This window comes from Pan paniscus, chromosome 6 (genome assembly GCF_029289425.2).
Source record: "Pan paniscus chromosome 6, NHGRI_mPanPan1-v2.0_pri, whole genome shotgun sequence".
NCBI classification, from domain to species: Eukaryota; Metazoa; Chordata; class Mammalia; order Primates; family Hominidae; genus Pan; species Pan paniscus.
In genome coordinates, this window is record NC_073255.2 from 33,501,874 (window position 1) to 33,516,766 (window position 14,893).

The 14,893-nt window shown below is 42.6% G+C and overlaps 1 protein-coding gene across 2 annotated transcripts in view; it reads left to right on the forward strand.

The window, feature by feature from the left end:
* Positions 1-14,893, forward strand: part of CREB5 (cAMP responsive element binding protein 5) — a 416,278-nt gene that overhangs the window by 259,988 nt on the left and 141,397 nt on the right. The gene's annotated exons all lie outside the window — the stretch shown is intronic.

The following is a 14,893-nucleotide window of genomic DNA, read 5'->3' on the forward strand; positions in this document are numbered from 1 at the left end:
GAAATGAAATTAGTGAAATAAACTAATCCAAATAAAGCCTGAAGCTAAGTTAATAGTACTATACCAGCATCAATTTCTCAGTTCTGGTAAATGTACCGGGGTTGTGTAAGATGTTACCATGAGGGGAAGCTGGTGGAGGGCATACAGGAAGGCTCTGCTCTAGCCTTACAACACTTCTGAAAATCGGAAGTTATTTCAAAATAAAAAGAAACAACAACAACAAAACACCACTATGGGACTCTATCTTCAACGCAGGACCATCACATCAAGGGCATCAGGGGACGGCTTGGCTGATTTTTATAACAGTGGCTACAAGCCCAGCTCATAGAAGTAAAGCATTTACTGTTTTACCGTAAGCTCTGGAAGTCTGTTTCCTGTGTCAAGAATCTTTGTTGCTGTAATTTCACCTGCTCCTAGGATCTGCGTCGTCCTGTGCCCTGCCATAAGGATGTAACTCTCAGCTCAAAGCCAAGGGCTGCTCAAGGGACAGACACACCAGGCACAACAAGGGGAGCCCCCGCTACCTTGGGCTTCTCTTCTTGCTTTCTGTACCAATTCTCCTGCTGTCACTATCCCCTTTGACTGTGTTCTCATGTTCTCTGTCACATGCGAGAGAAAATAAAACGTTTTTGAGACCAGTTGGTACATGGTCTGAAAAGTGCTTGCAATAATTCTCCCTGTCTACAGGGGACACTTTTCAAGACCCCCAGTGGATGCCTGAATCTGTGATCATACCGAACCCTCTATATACTGCTTTTTCCTATCCGTGCATACCTATGATAAAGTTTAATTTGTAAATTAGGCACAATAAGAGACTAACAACAATACCTAATAATAAAGTAGAACCATTATAGCAATATACTGTGATAAAAGTTATGTGAAGGTGGTTTCTCTTTCTCTCTCAAAATATCTCATTGTACCGTACTCACCTGTTTTCTGACTGCAGTTGACTGCAGGTAACTGAAATGGCAGAAAACCAAGCTGTGAATAAGGCAGGGCTACTATATTTGAGCTCATTGCCTTTTAGTAGGTGATTTTAAATGTATCTCTCCATTAAGACCATTTACCTGAATTTGGGCTACTGTGTTTCCATCATTAGGAATGTTTTCTGTAGTCATTAATGCAGACTAAGAGAAGCTGACACTTTACCCCAAAATAATATAAACATATTTCATCTATGACTACTTTGATACAGAGTACGGCATAAGGGGATATGTAGCTTATATGAGGAAATTGTCTTAAGTTTGTCTTTAATTCTACATATCTCCCATGTGCCATCTAAAAAGCCTGGAACTATAAATCAATACAAGTCAAAACAAAGAAGTTCACTAATATAAAAATATATAGGCATGTGCATGTTGGTACAGTGTGTATTCTTTCCACAACTCTGTAGTAGCCTGCTTTGTTGAGGAAGTTACCATTACATTTCTTTAAAACAATTTGTAAAAATCCATTTCCCTTTCTTTTTAAATAGAGACAGGGTCTCACTATGTTGCCTAGGCTGGTCTCGAACTCCTGGCCTCAGGCGATTGCACTTGGCCACACACTTTTTGATAATGGACTGTTGCAGAAAATATAACTGGCGGAGAGTGGTGACTTCATGCCTGTGCTTTGGGAGGCTGAGGCGGGAGGATCACTTGAGGCAAGGAGTTCGAGACTAGCCTGGGAAACATAGCAAGACCCTGTCCCTGCAAAAATTTTTAAAAATGAGCAGGGCAGGCCTGTAGTCCCACCTACGTGGGAGGCTGAGGTGGGGAGGACTGCTTCAGCCTGGGAGGTCAAGGCCGCAGTGAGCCGTGATCTCACCACTGCACTCCAGCCTGGGTGACAGAGTGAGACCCTGTCTCAAAAAGAAAAAAAAAAAGTGTATACTAAATTGGTTGAGTTTTTTTAGTGACATTTATTGTCAAATGAGTTCAGACATTTCCTATTTAAAAATACATTTCCTGCTTTCTGTGATCTCTTCCCAGAAAACTGAAGTTCTCTTATCACTTGCTTTAGCATAAGCATAATTTTGGGTAACTTGGGTGACTCTTAGATGTTGCTAGTTCAACCAGAACAGAGCAATCCTAATTTTTCAGACTGGGGAGAAGCAAGAGACTTTGGCCTTTTTCCCTGTCTCAGGTACCTCATCTAAAATTCTGGTGGGACTTGGGTTGCTTAGTCGCCAGTCAACATGTGAAGGTTACAACCAGACGGAGAAACCAAGAAAGACGAATTGAGCCTTTCAGTTCTTATTTGTTTTGTTTAGTGGCCTCAAAGAAAAAGCAACAAGGTGTGGTGGATTAGAGTATGAACACATCAATCAACTGCCTGAGTGTGTGACTGGACTCTGCCACGTGCCAGCTGTGTGACCTTGGGCAAGTTACTTAACCTCTCTGAATTTTTGTTTCCTCAACTGTAACAGAGATAAAAATAGCCAGATTTACTTGTAGAATGTGAAGAGACCTTACAGATTAGCTCTTAGCACATTGCTTGGCATTTAGCAAGGACTTTCTGGTTAGCTCTTATTTTTATTATAATAATTATTATTACACTTTCTTAATCTTTTTTACCTTCAAAGTTTCAACCATGTACTTAATGCCTGTGAGCTTTACACCTTAAAAAGATTAAAATGGTAAATTTTGTTGTTACGTATATTTTACTACAATGAATTAAAAAACAAGTTGCAATCATCCCAAACAATTAAATACAAAAATCACTTTCTAAAATAAAACAACACACATTCAGGACACCAGACAAGGAGATCAGTTGTATTATGGAAAAACACACACACACACACACACACACACACACACACACACACACACACACACAAACACTGGACTAGGTTTTAAAAGACCTGGGATCTAGTTAATAACTCTGTGTTCTTGACCAAGTCATTACACCTTTCTAATCTCAGCTTTCTCCTTGGGAAAAGTTTTAAGAAGATTAAAGGAGATAACAGATTGCTTTGTAACACATATAAATTGGTATTATTGTGGCTAGAGTCCCTATTGCTTTTTATCTGCTTCTAAGAACAGATCCAGGATGTTGTAGAGAACTGCAGGAAAAAAAAATGCTCTTTTCATAATGCATTTATTTGGTTACAAAAACATCATGGCATTTAATAACGTACTATAAAATAGGCTCTGATAAACTCTGATTGACAGAGACTGGCTGTCTTGACCTGGTTAACGGGAAATGCCCTGGGCCTCAGACCCAAGGCTGACATATTGTTCAGTTTCACAGCTTCCACTCCCCAGCCCAAAGCCAACAACGAATTCAGGGAAATTACTGAATGAGACCTCCCCTACAATCCAGAGATACCAGCCCTCCCAGTGCTGTCATAGAAACAGCTCTGAAATACTCAGAAGGGGGTCTGGAGTGGTTGAGCAAGCAAGCAGCTTAACTTCTCCCTACTTCAGTTTTTTCACCTGCAGAATGAGGAAATTTGGACTTTAAAATTTTCATGCTCCAACACTGTGTGAGATTGTATTAACAAAGTACTTTGAAAATTTTAGGATATTTTCCTGTTCTTTTTCCACAAATTTGAAGTAACCATTATGGCATTTGGCCTCTTAGATTACCTTGAGTCCCCTGGACCCCAGAAACCACCCGCCCCATACCTTACCTCTACTGCCCTTTTCTAAGTCAGTGTAGGCCATCTTCTGGGGAGGGAAAGATTGATTTAGACCCAGTGCCACTACTGTTGAGCAAAATTTGGATTTACCCGAGTAATACAAGGATTTTCAGAAACATCCACAATTTAGCGTTTAAATCTTAAAACGTATTAATTGGTGTTTGCAATCTGGGATATTGAATTTCTCAAATCTTCCATTTGTTTGTATACTCAGGGCCTTTTGGGTCTAATACAATGGCTATCATCACACATTCTGAAAGGACCTCCCCACTTTAAAACCTGTCCCAGGATACCTGTTTTCACAGATGGAGAAAAATCCAGAAAGCATCTGCTCCTATTGTCCCCTGGAAAGCAGCTCTTAGAACCCGCTGGGCAGCCCACATTCCCAAACTGCTCTGGGACCCTCTCAAAGTGAGAAATGGCATAGAAGTCTTAAAATCACATACATTAATAAGGTGTATTGCTTTAAAACATGCTTTATGATTTTCTTTTTAATCTTGCTCTCTAAACTTAGAAACTAAAGAAGGTCTACATCTCATGCCCATGGGCAATTTTAATTTTATCATTTTTGCCAAGTTTCAAAAGTGGTAATGAATAAAGCAGAGCCCGTGTTGACATGAAGTTTATCTCTCTTTTTTTTCTTTTTCTTTTTTTTTTTTTTTTTTTTTTGGAGACATTCGAGTCTCGCTCTGCCACCCAGGCGGGAGTGCAGTGGCGTGATCTCAGCTCACTGCAACCTCCACCTACTTAGGCTCAAGTGATCCTCCCTACTCAGCCTCCCAAGTAGCTGAGACTACAGGCGTACACCACCAGACTCAACTAATTTTTGTATTTTTTGTAGAGACGGGGTCTCATCATGTTGGCCAGGCTGGTCTCAAACTCCTGGACTCAAGTAATCTGCCCACCTCAGCCTCCCAAAGTGCCGGGATTACAGGTGTGGCTGCCATGTCCAACCAATTTATCTCTTGCATATGAAAACTACATATATTTATTTAGGTATTAGGGCAGTGTTTGAACTCCCCCAAGAACATCGATGGTAAAAGGACAGGGTGCATAGGCAGCAGGGTATTTAAAAGCTTTTGGACTCACGCAGATTTGTTTTTTAAGTTCCTTATCTTTTCTTGCCTGCAAATAAGATCTTCAAATTTTCTGCATTACAAGAGTCCCTTTCTTGATGTTTTCAACCATAGGGGAAAGGGATGGAGCATTTGCAGGAAGGTGTTAGGTAAAAGGAGGACTATTCTCCCACTCAGCTGAGAGTGAGTTGACTTTTAATATCTTTCCTGAGCAGAACCCAGCTGCAGGAGCTACTGAATAGTTGATGTCTAACAAATGTGTACTTTGGAGTCATCTGAAGTGACTGTTGTACTGACATTGGTTTCCAGGACTCTTTCCTGTCCACTTCCTGGTTTTCCTCCCAGGTCACTGGCTAATCCTTCTCTGCCCACCTCTTACTGTGAGAGTATCCTGCATGACTCATTTCTGAGATTTACATTGCCTATGGCCTTAAAGAAAGTCAATCAGAATTGATTCCCATTGGATGTCTTCAGCGCAGACCAACCTGCTGAGCTCAGATGTTCCTGTCCCTCTGTTCTCCTGATTCCTCTGCCTGTATGTCCAAAACAAAACTCTGGACGTTTTCAAACCACATGTGATCACAGTCTTCTTCACCACAGTTGGCACAAGCCTGTATCACTACTCATCCAGACTATTGCAAAATATCTTACCTGTTGTCCAATCTCGAATTCTTTCCCTCTGACAGTCTGTTCTCCACACAGCAATTAATGCAATTTTCTTAAAATAAAAATCAGATTATGCTAGTCCCTTCTTTAGACTTTCCAGTGGCTTTTTCTCACCAATTAAAATAGAAACTCTGTAGTGACTTGCAATACTCCACCTACCTCTCCCAGGTTACCGCTTTTCCCTCTCTTTCTCCTTCCCTCCAAGGTCTTCTTTCTTTTCCTGCATGAAACACACCAATTTCCTTCCTGCCTTAGGGCATTTATCTAGGTGGTTCTCTCTGTATACCTCTTCCCTGTAGCCATATGTGGCTCCTTCTCACTAATCAATCCTCAGGTAAAATGTCATCTCTTTGGAGGGGAGTTGCCTAAATATTTGATCTAAGAGTCTTCACCACATCCAATGCTCCCTCTCATCACCATGTTTTATTTTCTTTGTAGCCATTATCACGATCTAAAATAAGAGTATTTGCTTGTTCACGTGTTGATTATCTCTTTCAACCCATTAGAATGCTGGTTCCCTGAGGTCTGGCATCTCGTTTGTTTTGTTTCCTTCTGTGTCTCTGAAATAGAGCCAAGGACTCAACAGCATCCTTGTACAAAACACAGCCCCCAGCATCTTTTGTCGTGGTGTCTCAGAGCCTACCTTTAGAACTTATGACTTTGGTTTTCCCTGCGTTATCAGTATATGAAATAAGGAAAATTTGTCTTCCTCAGCTAAAGTCTTTTGTGAGATGATTTGAAACCAGTCAGGAATAAGAGGGTATCAGGAAATGTAGAGAGAGGTAGTGAAAGGGGAGACGAGAGAGAAACAAAAGGATCTCAATTGTGCTGAGGTTTGGCCAGGCCAGGAGGGATCAAGTAACACCAAATAGCCTTTGTTAAAATAACAGAAACTTTGACAAATTAAGACGGAACTGCCTCAGACTGAGTTATGGGGCCTTCTAGACTCAAAACCACCTACCCTTGCAAAGTGGTGCAGTGTGGATCCTGTTTCAGCTTGGGATAAGGTGCTCATATGGGAGATCCTGTTTCAGCTTGGGATAAGGTGCATTGCTCTGGCAATGCAGAGTTGAGATGAGGAAGACTCTGGGTTCGCCTATAAGAAGTCAACACCAAGGACATTTTTACCAAATGGAAAGGGTGATTTACAGGCATTTATAGCTTATTTATTTCTGAAAGTCTCTAGAATTTTAAAGAGGATTACTGCCCCAAAGCTAATTCCTTCAGATATTTGTGTCATTCCTAACAATCACTATCTCTTCATTCTCCATGTCTTGGAGAGTCTCTTCTGTCAACACAAAGCTCCTCTGAGTAAGGGGGTATAAAAATCTCCAGCAAGGGTCAGGATGAAATAGGCTTGGTGGCCCTAGGCTAGAAGATAGTACATGACCAAAGAACTAGGTAGGAGGCCTCTTTGCTTTCATCATAACTATCATTATTTTTCAGGTTCATTGCCTCTTCCTCCAAATCTACACACAGATTATTGCATTATTATTGTTACTATTTTCCCAGACATTCAGCACCTATCAAGGTTTTTCATTTTGTCTATTCCCTGGGCTTGTGTGTGTGGTGTCTGTCTCCGTGGCTGCTTCTGTGGCGCTATGACAGTATTAATATGACAAAGAGTTGGTCAAATAGAAATTATGTAAGGAGTCTCATTGTAATTCAGACACTTAATTTCCACTTAGCGGGAGATGCAGCCCTTGATGACTCACAGGTCGCGATCCTCATTCTCCTTCCTGGGTCACTCGTGTTTTTGGGTCTGTGGATAGACTGGCACTTTCTCCTCTCAAGTGCTGTAGCTCTTTACAAGCCTACAAATTCAAGACTTTTGAAAAACATTGATAACATCCTTTTGGGAGAGTGATAGGTGAAGATCCCCAGAGAAGGAAACTCTGTGCAATCATTAGTATCCAGAGGCCACTGTTGATGTGTAACTAAAGTTCAAGAAAATAATCAAGGTATGCCAGAGTTGTGGTAGATGGGTACCCTGCAATAGACTTCTCAGTTACCACTGGTATCCCTTCCCCCATCCCAGCGTACCCTCCTCATGATTGTCACTTTAGGAGACTAGGAATATTGCAAAATAAACATCTGGAAATGTTGATAGTAAACATAGAAGAGAAATGTCTTGCAAAACTAGCCACAGGTCAGGAAACCCTAATCTTATCATGGGTCCTGGAGACCATAATGCCATAGACTGTTCAGATGGGTGTTATGTTACTGTGAACACAGATGTTTTCTTTCCATCCATTGTGGGCATCCTGTTTTGGAAAAGTCACTATAGCCAATGTCTAAAGGCTTGATCACTTTAGGACAGATTACTAAATACATTTTATCTTAAAATAGAAGAGGGGAAAGGAAATCACAGCTCCTTTAGATCATGGACAGCAGAGACATATAAATGTATTTATATATTTTTTTCATTTACTTTATCAACTTAATTTATTTATTTATAAAATTTCGATGACCATAGGATGACCACGTAGAAGTGTGGACTGTGGATCACTAGCATCAAAATCTCTGGGGAGTTTTGCTTAAAAATACATATTCTGTCATAGCACCACAGAAATAAGGCCCCACCTTGACCTATATAATCTCCAAGGTAATACCTGGAGACCTACGTTTTAATCTATTCCCCAGACATTCTCAGGCACACCACATCTGAGAACCACTGACTGATGTTTGCTGGTTTGAGTGCCAGGCCAAGGGTCAGCCTTCAAGGGACTGAGATTCATGTCTTTGTGCCTGCTTTTCTTTACCTGTAAAAGAGCATAGCTTGAAGTTTAATACAAAGTGAGCATACTTTTTCTCTTGGGGGTTTTTAACCTGGGGTCCGTGGTTAAAAGGAGGAGTCAGAGTGTTCATTAGATTTTTCAAGGAGGATTATTGCCCAAGAAAAGTATATTCTAACACCAGCTTAAAGGCATGCTTTCCAGTTTGGGTGGGTGCTAAAAGAAAGGAATTGGCCGAGTGTGGTGGCACATACCTGTACTGTAGTTCCAGCTACGTGGGAGGCTGAGGTGGGAATATAACTTGAGCTCAGGAATTTGAGGCTGCAGAGAGCTATGATTGTGCCTGTGAACAGCCACTTCACTCCAGCCTGGGCAATGCAGTGAGACCCCATCTCTAAAAATGAAAGAAAGAGAGAAAGAGAGAGAGAAAGAAAGGGCACTGGGATTGACCCAGACAGTGCATGAATCTCACTTTCCTTCCCATTTCTATTAATAAAGGAAGAATTTTCAACTTTGTAAGAAATAAGAAATTTAGAATCTTTTTACTCCTAAATCTATAGAACCCCTTGGACATCATAATATCTACTTTTCCTCTTGTAAGAATGGAAAAGAGGCTGGGTGCAGTGGCTCACGCCTGTAATCCCAGAACTTTGGGAGGCCAAGGCGGGTGGATTACTTGAGGTCAGGAGTTCAAGACCAGCCTGGCCCACATGGTGAAACCCCGTCCCTACTAAGAATGCAAAAATTAGCTGGGTGTGGTGGTGTGCGCCTGTAGTCCCAGGCACTTGGGAGGCTGAGGTGGGAGAATTGCTTGAACCCCGGAGGCAGAGGTTGCAGTGAGCCAAGACGGCACCACTACACTCCAGCCTGGGCGACAGAGTGAGACTCTGCTCAAAAAAAATAAAAATAAAAGGAAAATACAAGCCTGCATTATTTATAAATCATATAGTACTCCATGTCTAGAAAAATCAAAACTTATACCAAAGCATTTAAAAGAGTCACTATGATCATTTTATTAAAGTTTAGAGGTGAATTTTACCATAAAGCAGGATTAACTGCACCTTTCTCTCCAGGATTCTGGTGTAAATAGAGAAACCACAGTCATGTATGGGCCTGAGAGGGACAGTAGAATGTGGAAGTGGGTTTGGAAACCAAAATATTATGTCAGCAGTTTTCTCTTTCATTTATTCACCCTTATCAAAACCAACTTTTTAACTCAGGGGCCCAGTTAATAAAAACATAGATAATTTCATTTGGAAGACCCAAGGGCTTCATGTTTGGGGTTTAAAAAAAATTCTTCTCATCCCCTCCGGGCAAAAGTGTTGGAGGGAGAATTCTCCTTGCAGAAACCCTCTTAATAAATCAGTGCTGGTGAACTTCTCTGCTCAGTGTAAGAGAAGGTCAGTTATTAAATAGACACAGAGCTCTACAGCTGGAATCCTTGTGGAAAGAAATGAAACCACAAATACAATTCCTTAGTTTAAGCCTGCCTTTTTATTTCTAATACCTTCCAAACCTCTTCAAACTCATTTTAACTTTTGTAGTTCTTTTTTTTTTTCATTTAAACATGTTTTAACAATGAAAACAGCCAGCAGAGTATATTTTCAGGGTTATCCTACAGATACGTAAGTAATCCTTTTCTGAGGGCCTTTATGTGGAATTGCAAAGTGCTGAGGGGAGACAGAGGGAGAATATTCAGAAAGCAGATACTGCAGTGTTTTGAACTTATCATGTGCAAAGGGACAACATTTTTCCACTGATTATGAAAGTCCCCATGAACTGCTTTTCCAGATAAAAATTCTCAGCAAATGATGGTCAGCTTCTGGCAGCCCCAAGTTTTCCTCTCTGTGAAATGGGGAGACCCACCAGGGCAGCCTCGGAAACCAGTGGCTTAGGGGTTCCAGGAAAGAGGCAGGCATTTACTTTGCAAGTTTGGCTCAGAGTGTGGGCCCTGATGAGATTTCAGGGTGTAAAAGGGAGGGGACGAAGACCAGGTGAGCAGTGTAAGGCCTTCTTAGGACCCGAGGGAAGTGGCCTTCTACATTTCTTACTTTTTGATGTTATGCCACAAAAATGCTCTGTTCTTCTCTGCCTCTACTCCAACCCTCATCCCTTGGAAAATCTCCCTGGTCAGAATCATGATGTTCCTAAGATGGTTGTCTTCCCACATTGCCTCTCCTGATTCCAGGGCCGGTAACAGTGCTTGCTTCTGGACACATGGATTAACCCAGGTCATGAGGAACACCTGGATTATAAAAGGTGTTAGTGTATCAGTACAAAACAGCGAATGGTCGCATTCCCAACTTTGGTATCAGACAACTTTTAGTTCAACTCTCAGCTCACAGTGGCTAATTGAGAAGAAGGAAAGACTGATGAAAGCTGACACTAAGGAAGAGTCTAGTCTGTTGCAGGCATCATTCTCCATCTCCCCAAAGAGCCAGGCAGGCCCAGAGCTTCACCTGATATTATTCTACTAACCCTACCCATGCTCATGAGTACACAGAGTAGAAAATTATCTCCAAACGAGGCTGGGACTAAGGGGCACAAATGAGCCCCCTATGGCTCAACATTTAAGGGGGCAATTATTCTCAGGGTTGGACAATTGCAGACCTGCACCCGAGAGTGAGTACCTCCTTAAATTTTGCACCCTAGGCACCTCACTTGCTTCAACCTGGACTGGTCCAGTCACCACCCTTGGTCAAAGGGGAAAGTAGGAATTTGGTTGATAATCTCCTTTAACCAAGGTTCCCCACAGAGCCTCCAGGAAAGGCCTCTTTCTTGCACATCATCAGTTGGGTTGTCCACCTCTCCCAAGCATAACTGCTCTGAGCCAGTCTTGATCAGCTACTATGCCTTGTCTTGGCTCCACTCAACACCAGAACATGAATCAGTGTAGTTAGTCTGACAACATCATTAGGCTCCAATCCCGTATAAACTTTTACCCACAAAAGTTTGGACCTCCTTGGCCGAGCACTATGGCTCACACCTGTAATCCCAGCACTTTGGAAGGCCAAGCTGGGAAGATCACTTGGGTCCAAGAGTTCAAGACCAGCCTAGGCAACATAGGGAGACTTTGTCTCTAAAAAATGTAAACAAAATTAGCCAAGCATGCTGGTGCACACCTGTAGTTCCAGCTACTCAGAAGGCCGAGGTGAGGGAATCATTTGAGCCCAGGAGGTCAAGACTACAGTGAACTGAAATCATGCCACTGCACTCCAGCCTAGGCAACAGAACAAGACACTGTATCACCCTATCTCAAAAAAAAAAAAAAAATTGGACCTCCTGTCCCCCACCATTATTTGAGTTCTTCCTGTAGTGCCCACTCTAGTCATAGAGATTGGTTAGAACTGACATCACCTTTCTTTGGACATGATAAAGTCCTGGTGGCAGTGTCTCCTTTTTTAGGGCACCTCAACAACCGTGCAAGAAGTCCCAACAGGAGAATATTTAGCTGCTCTCACTTCAAGTTCCAATTTCCCTGGGTGCCTCATGTAGGAAGCTGGTGACAATAGTCTAGGATCAGCTGCTCTGACATCCACCACAGAGTGCTCATTCTGCCATCCCTGCTGTGGGGGTCCAAAAAAAGGGAGCAAGAGGAATCTGAGGCCCTCCAGGGAGAAAAGGTATAGTGTAGGGATGGAGAAGGCTGACTAGTAGATTTCCTAGGATGTTCTTATTGTAGGTTTTCTAGATGCTTCAGATCTTTAGGAAGCTGCATAAAAAGTGTGAGCAATAATACAAACAGGAAAAAGAACTTTCAGGAGGCAACATATTCAGGGAAGACCGAGCAGCCTGTGTTGCCACTAGTTCAGGCTCAGTTACATTTCTTTTTCTTTAATTAATTTATTACTATTATTATCATTATCATTATTAGAGACAGAATCTTGCTCTGTTTCCCAGCCTGGAGTGCAGTGGTACGATCATGCCTCACTGTAGTCTTGAACTCCTGGGCTCAAGTGATCCTCCACCTCAGCCCCAGTAGCAGGACTATAGATGTATGCCACCACGCCCAGTCCCAGTCACATTTCTTAGGGACCTACTATGTATGGGCCAGGTGCTAGGTGCTAGGGAAATGAAGATGTATAGCACAGTCTCTGCCCTGGAGAAGCAAATGGCTGCTGAAGAAGACAAGCATGAAGAGATCCTCTCCATAGCTGGCTTATTGCTGGGATACAGTCTGCTTCAGGATGCCAAAGGAGCACAGAGTAATGGCCAACCCTATCCCAGCCTGGTAGCCCAGCAAGGAGACCATGGAAAAGATAATGCCTGAGCCGAGGATTGTATTCATTCATTCACTCATTCATTTATTCAACAAATATTCCAGGAGTGTCAACTGTCTTTCCGACATTGGTTTAGGTTTAAGTGGTACAATGACTTGCACATTTTAAGAAGTTAGAGAAAAAACACTATAGGAAGCAGAATTGATGCTAATATTTTAGGGCTAATCAAATGGCTCTTGTGACCTCTTAATATCCACCCCCAAAGGTTTCCTGATGCCTCCACCATTATAAATTCATTCCTTTGTTTGAGACACATTCAGCATTGCCACATCCGTGAATTACAAATAGGTTTTGACACAGGAAAGGCCAGTGAATTGCCTAAGGGTACTTAGTGCCAGGGTTGGGGTATAGGAGGTGCAGTAGTTACACGACAGGAGTCACCAAGGGCAGATCACTCCCTTGTCTTCTCTCTGGGAGCACCTGGAGCTGACTTCAACAGGGCTGACAATTTAAGCCAGTGAATCCTGCCTGCACATGGTTCAGGAGGCATGCTGCACCAGGTCACCTAGGCGGCCCCTCATCCTCTGTCCACTGTGAAAACACGGGACACCCAGGTCGAAGGGAATTCTGAATGACACCATGTGGGTGTGCAGTGGTCTGTGACCAGAGGGTTCACTGGAAGCAATTTGCAAAGGAGGCCTTAGAAAACCACCTGGATGGTTATTGTAAATTAAAAAAGGAAGAGATGCCACTTTTTTCTGAATAATTTTTAATACTAGGTTTATGGCTGGGTACATGTGATAGTCATTACAGCTTATTTAACTCTGAAATTATCTGGCCCCTCAAACTCCACCGGGACTGTAGAAATCTTGGGTTAAATTTTAAAAACAACATTTGAAAGAAGATGATATGCTTTTCCTTGAGGAGAATAAATTCAAACCTAAAAGAGGGCGGGGGGAACCCCAGCTCTCTCTAGGAGGGATCTCCATTGTTTCTCATATTTGCTATGTTTCCCATAACGTGTTTGAGCTCAGAAATTCACCCAGGCACACAAAAGGTCTACTCTAGTTGGCTGTTGAGCCCCTCCATCCCTGCAATCCAAGTTGTGCCTTTTCTATTGGGTTATTTGGAAAGAGTCCAAAAGCATTCTGAACTCTGAGCTCAAATCTCAAAGGTTTCCACTTCTTCGGAGCCGAACATTTCATCAGGAGCTGGGAGTGTGTGAGTGAGTTACACAGAACAGCTGCGCGGTACCCACCACCCTCTCCCCAAGGATGACACGCTCTGCAAAGGCGGGTGTTGTAAGCATTCCTGAGCAAGCCAGCTAATCTGGAGACCTAGCCTGTTGGCCGGGGGCTACTTCTAAGAAGCCTCCCTCTGGAATTACAGCATCTTATGACTTCTATCTACGAAGCCCCCCTTCTTCAGAGGAGCAGCTAGGACATGGGGTAGGGGAGAAGGCCAAATGGGTGAAAAAGGAATCTCTTGAGTCAGAGGGGAATTTCTTTTTGGGAACAGGATCTTGTCTCTCTTTAGCTGCTCACAGGAAGGAAAATGGGAAAGTAGGGCTTCTTTTCAAGTGGGGAGGCACCCAGCAGCCAGTGGAATGCCTGATTTGGAAGGGGCAGGAGGGAATAGTTATGTCCCGAACAACAAGTGCAAATGTAAATATGCAGACCCTTTGAACTCTGAAATTGATTTCAATTCAGGCCAGCACTCCAAAGTTGTTTTATTGGGATGTCGAAGTGTTCTGGCACGTTGGTGGCTTAACGGCATCATCATCAGACCCAGACATTTCTGGGTCCTTGGCATTTGTCTGGGTTTTAGAAACACTGTACCCATTGGCGATGTCACTCCCTGATCAGAGGCACACTGGCCACCTTCAAACCTCTTGTTCTCTTACTCCTCCTGGCAGAAGCAATGATGCTGGCGGGTCTCATCTGAGATCCGTGCCCGGCATTGGCTGAAGCTATCATCTCCTTTGTTACTTCCCAAGCAAGGCACAGGAAAGCCATCTTTACATCACCTCTATTTAAAGCACAGGGTCCCTTTTGCCTATGTCACTGAAAAACAGCAGAAGCCTGGTGTCTAGTGGATTCACCCAGGCCCTCTAATGTGGTATAAGGAAAATCCTACAGAGAACATTTTCCCATTGAGCTTACAAAAAGATGTAAATTTGGAAAACTCTACCACATATCCATTTTGCACCAAAAATAGTAACATAAATAAAACATTTAAATAAGAAAACTAAAGTGGGGAGGGGAGATTTGGGGGGTAAGGAAGGGAAAGTGAAAGTCCATAGCTTGATATTAACCAAGATGGTCAATGGCTCATTTAAAAAGGAAAAAGTAGCTTATGCAAAATCTTGCCAACCTGCCTTGAAGTGTAAAGGCTTGTAGAAGTTATTGAAAATTTTGTTTTATTTATTCCCCTTAGCAGAAGAAAAATCAATGTCTGCTTGGCAAGTCAGACGTAAATGAGTTATACAGGCCACTGACATGGTGGACCAAACTTTATAACAACCACATTTGCCGCTGTCAGGCCACAGGCTTCAGTGGCGCCAGCTGTAATTAT